Source organism: Perognathus longimembris, chromosome 1 (assembly GCF_023159225.1).
Source record: "Perognathus longimembris pacificus isolate PPM17 chromosome 1, ASM2315922v1, whole genome shotgun sequence".
NCBI lineage: Eukaryota > Metazoa > Chordata > Mammalia > Rodentia > Heteromyidae > Perognathus > Perognathus longimembris.
Genome location: NC_063161.1, coordinates 112,036,900 through 112,045,679, shown reverse-complemented (window position 1 = coordinate 112,045,679; position 8,780 = coordinate 112,036,900).

Here is an 8,780-nt window from a genome sequence, read left to right as displayed (position 1 = left end):
GAGATTTGAAGATTAGGTTGCAATGCAACCAGTCACAGATAGGGGCTTAAATAATGAGGTAAAAAGTGCCATCAGGTCCTTAAATGATAGCTAATTTTAAGTCTTAATGTATTACATCATTCACATTAAACTCATTAAATGAAAATTAAATTCTAAGATTTTTTGCAAAAGAAGAAATATGTGTGCACATTGAGGATGGGCTGCTTATATTTTTAAGTAAGATAAAAGAATAGATGAAAAAGAATGCTCCTTGACACAGTTTAAAAAACTTCTGTGGCCTTATAAACATGGAGGAAAAAATTACAGTATGATCTACAACAGGAGAAGATGAATTAAAATGTACTACCTGGGAGTTAAGGATGAGAACTGGTTGCCATTACTAATACTTTAATAGCAATAGTAGTGGATAATCATAACCAAACTATAACCAAGTTAGGCCTTCATAAGCTGGAACTCTTTTCTTCAAATTTATGAGTAATCATTTCATCTTCTCTAATATGCAAAATGAATCTTTGCTTAAAAATAAAAATTACTTCATTGTATGCTTATAGAAAATAGTCTACTAGGAGCAAAAAGAATTTAGTGGCTTCTGTATATTTTTCTGTTTTCTGTGGGTGCCAATTGCTGTGGGAGAATAACAACTTGTCTTGTGCCCGAGGTACATTTGGCATAGCATAGAATAATATATGTCTTGCATTGATTTAGTAACTTTTAAAATTTATGAAAAATAAGCATTGCACATGTTTACCCTTTTTGTAAGTTGAAAAAGGAAAAAATAATTCACATTTGACTTTAGCTATTCTTTTAGAGAATAATTAGGTAGAAATATTTTTGGGGATAAGGTCTAGTGGCAAGAATGCCTGCCTCATATACCTGAGGCCCTGGGTTCGATTCCCCAGCACCACATATATAGAAAATGGCCAGAAGTGGCGCTGTGGCTCAAATGGCAGAGTGCTAGCCTTGAGCAAAAAGAAGCCAGGGACAGTGCTCAGGCCCTGAGTCCAAGGCCCAGGACTGGCCAAAAAAAAAAAAAAGAAAGAAAGAAAGAAAAGAAAAGAAAATAAGGCAAGTTTACACATTTGGGAGATTTCCATTTTTATTATTGGTTTGTTAGATACCATCCATTGAAATTACAGTTCTATTTATTTAGAACTTTTTTTTTTTTTTTTTTTTTTTGCCAGTCCTGGGCCTTGGACTCAGGGCCTGAACACTGTCCCTGGCTTCTTTTTGCTCAAGGCTAGCACTCTGCCACTTGCGCTACAGCGCCACTTCGGGCCATTTTCTATATATGTGGTGCTGGGGAATCGAACCTAGGGCTTCATGTAAACCAGGCAAGAACTCTTGGCCACTAGGCCATATTCCCAGCCCTATTTAGAACATTTTTGTTGGGGCTTTCCAGGTTTATTTTCCCAAGCCAAGTCAGAATATACATCCACTAGCACTTTCATTTCTTTAAGGTCATTGTAGAACCCTAAAAATATGGTTAAGTGCCATCCCCACCTCTTCAATTATAGTAGGTTTTGTTTGCTTCCTTTCTTATGACTCACTTTTCAAAGCACAAACTCAGGCCTCGTGCTTTACTTGTACAGAACCTGTGATTTCAGGTACTGTAGATACAGAATGAGTCTGACATTTCAGACTTCAGTCATCCCAAAATCTAATTCTAATGAAATAGTTAAGAAACACATAGAAATATATTTGTGGTTAATGCTCAAAGCAGATTCAGTCTAGTGTCACAATATTTTGGACTCTGACACAAGCCCTGATTCTTTTTGTTTTTTTAATAATGAAATTTCTTTTATTTTTTTCAAGTATTTTTTTTCTTATTTATTGTCAAAGTGATGTAGAGAGAGGTTACAGTTTCATACATTAGGCCTTGGGTACATTTCCTGTACTGTTTGTTACCTCCTCCCTCATTTCCCCCTCCCCCTTTTCGTTTCCCCCCATGTGTTGTTCAGTTGGTTTACACCAAATGGTTTAACAAGTATTGCTTTTGTAGTTGTTTGTAGATGAAGCATGACTAATTGATTCACTCCAAAAACTTGTAAGTTTCAAAGGTTGTCCTACTCAAAATAAACACAAAGAATTGGTGTACAAGACTTTCTACTCACCTAATCTGAAGTTGTTTCTAGGATGTTTACAACTAATATTACTAAAAACATTTTAGAAAAATAAATACTTTAAATACTATCCTACGTGGTTTGTATGGGTCTTCCCTACATAGCTTTCAAAATCTGTACAAAGCCATAGAACATATCTCTTAAAAACCGAGTAACCTTTACATGCTGTTTCGTAACTTGTCTTTCCCTTTAAAAGACTTTCCTCAGAACTCTAATAAGAATGACCCGAAGGATATATAGGCATTACATCATTTGTTATAAAAAAGGAAAAAAAAAAAACCTGACTTAAAGTGGAAAAGGGAACAGATGGCAAAGTGTGTTCTACAGACATATATAGGAATTTTTTTAAAGTTCCTTTTGGCCAAGGAAGCTGCTTCTCCTTTAAATCCAGTTCAGTATGTTCTAAGGCTGCTACTATTTTTGAATCACTGAACATACAGGGCCGAAGTGTCTAAGGATGGACCCGAAAGTTGCAGGAGGCAAGTGGCACATGTCTCACATCCTGGGAGAATGAGGAGGCTGCACTGAATGATTGCAAGGATCCCTTCCAGCCCTCTGAGCTGAAGCAGTTTTCTCCAAATACCACTGAGAATTGGGCCAGGGATGGTTTCAGGAGCCCGCTAACATTCCCACTTGATCCTCTCAACTTCTGATTTTTTCATATCTTTTAGAAAGTCATTTGCATGTTAAATAGTTCTCTTTTGTGCTCAAACCTCATCCCAATCCAGTCAAGGAATGCATATTTTGGACCTAACTTAATGTTAAACTTGCTCCTTAATCGTTCAAATGGTCTGTAACTAAAGATATCCTAATCCTAAATATCCATCCTTCTGTCAACTTTCTGCTCTTTTTGCTTACTGAATCGACCCTGTTAAAAAAAACTAGATAGGTATCGAGGTTTACCATTTATGCTATAATGAATTGTCAGCAACTTGGTGAAATAGACATTCCAGAATAGAGATTAGGGCAAAAAGATGAAGGGCCAAAGTGTGTGCCCTGAGTGATAAGGAATTACTAAAGGAAAGGGTTAAATATACAAACTTAACAGGACAGGAGACCCCATTAGTTACTTTTGAAAAGGCTGTTGGTTCTAGGTATCTAGGTCAGGCCCTACCTGCCTGTAGGTTGGTTTTTTTCTTTGTTTTTCACCAGCAACCCAGTAATGAGTATTAATGAACATAGATGTACACAAGACAAGACCCAATCAAGTCAAGATTCAACAAATGCATTTAAGTAGGATCCAAAAATAAATCTGTGAATATAAAGAAAAGAAGGGATCTGGAATAAATCTACACAGTTGGGTCAGACCAGAAGCTAGCTCCAGAGTGAAAGGAAAAATTAGAAACTGCTGTGAAATCATGGATTTAAACTAGATAAGGGGTGGGTCAGCACACATGAGGTACTGGAGACTAGAGAATAAGGAGTACCTGTGGAGATAAAGCTGAAATGGTTTGGAAGAGTTTTTTGTATGTTTGTTTGTTTGTTTTTCTTAAAGGGAAGACCAAGGAAGGAAACTAAAATGAGACCTGGGGTTAAGGAAAGTAAAGGAAAGATCAAGAAACTACTAGACCTTAGCTGTTAAAAAGCTCACCAATGAAAATATGGCAAATATCTGTCTCACTTAGGGAACTTTTTCTATGTTCCCTGCTTGTAGCAAGAAATGGATGGCTGGATTCAAGAAAAGCACTAACAGCCAATGCCCAGTAGGGAAACTGGGAAATTCATCTAGTTGTAATGAAAGCCATGAAATGAGGATTAGTTGACAATCCTACTGAAAAGGTCCCAAAATACGTAAAGTGGGGAAGTGACAGAACTCATATTTCTCTACCTATGTGATCCATTTCTCCCTATTTACAAGAATCTTGGTAGATGATACACTATGATATGTCTGAGTAAAGTTATACTTTACTGCTGGTAAGGGAGCCAGATGTTTCTGGCTCTCAGTTCCAAGGAAACAAGTTAACAATGTGGGAATCAAACTCAATTTTCTGATTTTATCCTACCTATTTACAGCAATGTGCCACATGAAAAATGAAATTTTAATGTTGTCATATTCATAGAGTCAAAAAATGTTTTGGCAGGGGTAGGAATGTGGAAGCCGTGTGTGTGTATGTGTGTGTGTGTGTGTGTGTTTGTGTGTGTGTGTGAGAGAGAGAGAGAGAGTAGTTTATGGGGAACTATTTATATGACGTAGTGAAATGTTGAATTGCAGAGATAATGAGGATGTTTTTCTTAACTGCATTATATGCAACCTGATACACACTGTAGATTTTTATATATTCAAATAATAAAATAAATTTAATAAGACTAATAAACTCAACAATCTAGAGCATATTTGGTAAACATGGCAAATGATTTACAGGCATTTCTATATGTGTGTTTCTTTTCATGCATATATGTGTATATATACATAGGTGGCATATAATATGTCTGTATATACATATATAATACAAACAATTAAATACAATTTCATAGTAATAATAGTTACTATCATTCTTCTCATCTTAAAACAAAAGAAACAGGTAAAGAGGGATTAAGAATCAAGCCCAGAGCCATGTGTTCCACTTTATTGTGGATATTGTACTTTTATACTTAATGATATGACTAATTGATTTTGACAATCCTGGTGATTGAACTCAGGTCTAGGCTCTGATCCTGCACATTTTTGCTCAAGTCTAGGGCTCTACCACTTTGAGCCACAACTCTACTTCTAGATTTTGGGTAGTTAATTGGAGATGAGTGTCATGAACTTTTCTGACCTGACTGGCTTCCCACAAAAAGCATAGATCTTAGACTCTTGAGAAGCTAGGATTTCAGGCATGAGCCACCAGTGCCGGGCTGTGCATTTTAACACTTAATATCTATTCAGACTATTCATTGATCCATGCCAGAAAGATTATACTTTGTTATAAAACATAGCAAAAAAATACCATGAAAAGACAATGTGTATGACTTTTAAAGGAGAATTTCTAGTTTTTTTTTTGAATAATTACTTATTTATTGTCAAAGTGACAGAGGGGTTACACTTTCAGACGTAAGCCAGTAGGTACATTTCTTGTACAATTTGTTACCTCCTCCCTCATTTCTATTTTGCTTACTTATAATATATGGAATATTCTAATTTAGGTATTTGTAGTTATTCCTCATTGAATATAAAACAAATTTTCATATGAGAAGTGTAGTGGCCTTTAGAGTAGCTTACATTTTGTACTATTTCTATTTTTTAAAAAGGTAAGAGAAATGTACCCAAGCCTAATATATGAAACTGTAACCTCTCCGTACATCACTTTGACAATAAATTAAAAAAGAACAAACAAAAGAAAATATAGATAAAAAGGTAAGAATTTAGTTAAACTAACTGGTCTTCCCTAGAGAAATGTTATTTTAGATAATAGTAGATACTTCTTAATTTTAACTGTTAGCTGGGGAATATTAGATTTCTCTGAATGCAGCCATCTATCACCCCATTTCAGATCTAATGATGTATATTTGTTGAAATTTATTTTTTCAAGCCAGGCACCAGTGGCACAGACCTATAATCATAGCTACTCAGGAGGCAGAGATCTGAGGATCACAGTTCAAAGCCATCCCAGGCAGGAAACTGTGTGAGCCTCTTAGCTCCTAAAACCAGTGAAAATTGAAAGCAGAACTGTAGCATAAGTGATAGAGTAAAACTGTGGGTTAAGTGGTAGAGCTCCAGATATGTACACAAAAGCTCAGTGAGAGTGTCCAGTCCCTGATTTCAAGCCCTAGAAACCATATGTATGTGTGTATGTGTGTGTATGTGTGTATGTATAGGTATACATATAGCCTCTGCAATACATACTTGCAAATATATAAAATCTATATTGAGGTTTTTCTGAGAAACCTTGAAGCTTCTAGAGTACTACTCCTCATATACTCATTCAAGGTCATGTATTGAAAATCAATCATGTTAGAGAATTAGCATCGTTGTATAAAGTTACAAAGGATCCTAAATACTGATTTTAGTTTTAAGTGTCTGAATTTCCCCATGCCTTGGAATGATCTGGATATTTTGTCCATAACTTAAAAGTTTCTCAAGTTCCTCAGTGGAGTATAAACAAAAACAAAAAACTTATCTATCATCAGAAGTTAAATCATAAAGATATAATTACTTTTAAATAGAAAAACTTAAAAACTTTTGTTGACAACCAGGGAAACACTTACATAAAATAAAACAAAATTGTCATACATGTATGTACTTTAGCATATTCATCTTTAATGACTAAGAAAACTTGAAGAAACACCATTTATTTGTGGTTTGCTAGTCATATGTAAAAACAAATTAACTGAGAATTAACAAAATCCAGCTGTATGAATATTCTTGTGTAATATTTAAAAGTAAAAGAAGGTACTGTGTGATAGCTTAATATGTTTTGTAGATCATTATTAATTGATATATATGTATTTACATGTTATCTTTACTGAGTTGAGAAATCAAAAATTGACAGATTCGTTTTCCACTTAACTTCATATTTTCTCCCAGAAACTTGCCCTGTAATGTACAGAAAATAGAAACACAGTGTTTGATGCAGGTGTAATTCTTAAAACAGAATAAATGGAGCTAGTGCGATGTAAATAAATATTTCTTATACAACAGCGCTCTCTAGTGGCAAAGGCATTGTAGTAAATGTTTGCTATGTTCTCAGATGACATCCAGGTAGAATTTTTATCATTTATCAAGAAATTATATTAAATAAGTTTCGTATTTTAACAGCAATGTACCAACCTACAACCATTTTTGGATCTTAATGGTAATTAGACACACGATTTTATTTTATATTCATGCAAAACTGCCATTTTTTCTCAAAATAAGTGAAAAATATACACATATATAAGGACACATAGTGAATTAAATACCTTTATTATATAGACTTTTAAATCTACAACATATCTAATGAATACACTACACTGTAAGTAAGGTAATATCATTCAGTATAGTCACCAATATAGAAAAATACTACAGCCACTTTCTAAAATATCAACTGGCTTGTCACATTATTTTCTGCTTGTATGAATTTACTTAATTTTACATCATTCTATCTTTATATTTTAGGCATTAGTTCTCTAGTTTTAACATGAAAAAGAATGTTGCCACTTTCTAACATGCCAACTGACTTGTCCCAATATTCCCAGTTTAACATGGATACACTTTACATGATCCTCATCTAATATTTGGGCATGGCTTCCCTAAATGTAAAATTGCAAGACTATTTTTGTAATTCTATGTATTTAAGAAACTTGTGGATTAATTTTTCCTATGTAAAATTGCCTATTTTAGATTTTTAAGCTACAAAGCTCAAACTGGTCTCTAATTTACAATATAATATATAATACATAATCCTGATCTCTAAGTAATGCAATGGGTGTCCTCCTTTCGATGCAAGTGGTATGAGCCACTTTGGTTGGAGATCAGTATAAAGTAGGTTTCCTGCAAGGAGCTGGGTATGGGAAATGGTCAGATTTATAACCCTAGCAGAAAGGTAATAACAATGTATACACTGTCTTTAATCCACAACCAGAAAAAAGTATCTTATTTTTCTACAAGCTTACTTTCTTTTAGCAAGAGGTTAAACTGCCTCTTCTGGTATCCTAAGTGAAGCCCAGAAATATTGAATAAACACCATATTTGACTGATACTAGCCCTTTGGTTAGAATTGAAATAGCTTAGTCCAAATTGAATATTCTTTCTTGATCTCTAGTCATCCACCAATCATGTGATGGGCATCTAAAATCTTTTGTCACTAAGGCGTCTGCGTTATACATTGCAATGATATCCAGAAAATTTTGTTTGTTGTTGGCAATAAAATACTATTGAGAATTTTTTGTTTTAAGTTTGAGAAATTGGGAGGAAGGTGGTTATCTTCAGTGCTGATAAGGAGCTAAGTGTGTCAGGTTTCTGTATGTTCAGCATATGGACAGGAAGCATTTCCCATCTCCCGTGTTCATCCCCTCTCCTTTGATGGGTTTGTAGAATTTCTCACTTCTCTGTATTCAACCTTCCTGGACAAGCACCATCTCTGCCAGCTCCTTCATCAATACTGATGGATCGTGGTTCTGCTAATAGCTTTGCGTTTTCTTTCCCTAAGGGTCTTAATAAGGAGTCTGGCTGAAATGCTGAGAGGGGAATTCTCCCCTAGACTAGATCGTAGTAGCTTTCTGGATTCTCAGCAAATGGACAAATAGTGTCTTCCTCTGCTGTTCTATGGAGCTACCTTTGACTAAATTGCCAATCCATGATGCTTTAACAAATTACATTTGATAGATTAATCCACACTTGAAATATCCATTTCTGAGTCTGCCCTCTTTCCATACATCTTTATGCTGATCCTTCAGAACTGCATATTTTAAGACCCAAATGGAAAGAGCTTTAAATTACACCTAGAGAAGTGACCCGACTGCCAGCTACACAGGTGGGAAAGGGGTTAAATTGGCTCTTCTCTTTTATATCCCTTCAGAGTCTTATTTGCTGGTGTTTAAATCTCTGGGAGAAGGCAGTCGGAAGTTTAAGTATTTTGCTACCACTGCCTCTGTGTTCCCACGGGGGTCGTGCCCTATTTCTTACCATTATTCATTGTCACTCCGCTTGTGAGCAGAGAGACTTCTGAGGATGATTGTGTAGAACTGTGGAGACCGCTT